We start from the raw sequence: 2,301 nt of genomic DNA, 5'->3' as shown, positions 1-2,301 counted from the left end.
TTTTTGCATCTATAGATTTGTCTGATTTCCTTTTTTTTTTTTTTTCTTTGGCCTATTTTAATCAGGATTTGTTACTGTGGCTCTGGAGCCTCCAAAGTGGGTAATTCACTAAATAACCTAGAAAAAGAAGAGCAAAATACACTCAAAGCAAGCAGAAGGGGATAATAAAGATAAGAGCAGAAATTAATAAAATCGAAAACAGAAAAATAGAGAAAATCAATGGAACCAAAAGCTGATTCTTAAAAAAAAAAAAAAAATCAGTAAAGTTGATAAATATCTAGCCAGACTGACCAAGATAAAAAGAGGGAAGACACAAAGTCCTGACATAAAGAATGAAGGAGGGGACATCACTAGTCTCCCTACAAATATTAGAAGTATAATAAGGAAATACCATGAACAACTCTGTGCACATATATTCAGCAACTTAAATGAAATGGACCAATTTCTTGAAAGACACAAATTACCAAAACTCATTCAAGGAGAAATAAAGTGGATAGTCCTATACCTATTAAAGAAATCTAATTCATGGCTTCCAAAAGAGAAAACTCTAGGTCCAGATGATTTCACTGGTGAATTCTACTAAACATTTAAGGAAGAAACAACAACAATTTTTCACAATCTCTTCCAGAAGATAAAGAGGTAATACTTCCTAGCTCATTTTAATAAAGCCAGCAGTAACCTCATATCGAAACGAGACAAAGATCCAAGAAAACTACAGACCGATATCTCTGCCCTCCATACATAGAAGCAAAAATTCATCAACAAAATATTAGCAAGTGAAATTCAGCAATATATAAAAAAGATAACCAAATGGTGTTCATTCCAGGAATACAAGACTGATTTCAACACTTGAAAATCAGTGTAATTCTCCACATTAACAGATTTAAGAAAAACTACATGATCATATAAATAGGTCCAGAAAAAGCACTTTAAAAAATTAACATTCATTCATAATTAAAATTCAGCAAACTAGGAATAGAAGGGAACTTCTTCAGTCTGGTAAAGGTCATCTGCAATAAAACTACAGCTAACATCATACTTAATGGTGAAAAATGGAATGCTTTCCTCCTAAGACTGGAAATTAATGCAGGAATGTCTACTGTCATTACTCCTATTGAATATTGCTGTGGAAGTCTAAGCAAATGTAGTAAGTCTGGAGAAAACTAAAGGCATTCTAGTTGAAAAGGAAGAAGTAAAACTATTCACAGATGATATGATTGTCTATGTAAAATATCCCAAAGAATCTATTAAAAAGCTCTTAGAACTAAAAAGTTTAGCAAGGTCGCAGGATACAAGATCAATATACAAAAATCCGTTGTATTTCTATATATTAGCAATGAACAACTAGAAACACAAATTTAAAAAACAGTTCCATTTGTATTAGTTCCAAAGGAGAAAGAAATGCTTAAGTATAAATATAACAAATTATGTGAGGTTTTATGTGCTAAGGAAAGAGGTGAAAAAAGAACTAAAGTGAAGAGACATATCATGCATATGGATTAGAAGATTCAATATAGTTAAGATGGCAGTTCTGCCCAAATTGACCTATAGATTTAATGCAATCCCAAACAAAAATTTATATAGAAAGGTAAAGGAACTAGACTAGCCAAGACAATCTTGAAAAAGAAGAACAAAGTCTGGAGGACTCATACCTGATTTTAAGGCATACTATAAATCTACAGCAGTCAAGGCAGTGTAATCTGGGCAAAAGGATAACATAGAATAATGAGACAGAATAGAAGTCCCAGAAATGGACTCACAAATATGATGAACTGATTTTTGACCAAGGTGCAATAGCAATTCAGTAGAGAAAGGAAAGTCTTCAATGAATGGTGCTAGAACTGGACGTCTATATGCAAAAATACGAACCTTGATCTACAATTTACACTGTAAAAAATTAACTCAAAATGGATCATAGCTAGACCACAGTGAGATACCACTTCACATTTGCTAGCATGTCACTAATCAAAAAGACAGTAACAAGCAGTGATGGTTGGAACTGTCATATATTACTGGTGGAATTGTAAAATGGTGCAACCACTTTGGAAAACAATTTGGCAATTCCCCAAAAAGTTAAACATAGAGTTGCCAAAAGACCCAGCAGTTCTATTCCTACACCCAAGAGAAACGAAAACATTTGTCCACACAAAAATGTGTGCACAAATGTTCATAGCAGCAGTGTTCATAATAACTAAAAAGCTGAAACTGTTAAATGTCCATCAACTGGTGAATGTGTAAATAAAATATAGTATATTCATACAGTGGACTATTATTCAGCTATAATAAGAAATGAAGTACTGA

The sequence above is a fragment of the Balaenoptera physalus genome, assembly GCF_965194825.1.
Source record: "Balaenoptera physalus genome assembly, chromosome: 1".
NCBI classification, from domain to species: domain Eukaryota; kingdom Metazoa; phylum Chordata; class Mammalia; order Artiodactyla; family Balaenopteridae; genus Balaenoptera; species Balaenoptera physalus.
The sequence above is the reverse complement of the archived record's forward strand: the minus strand, read 5'-3'. Positions refer to the sequence as shown.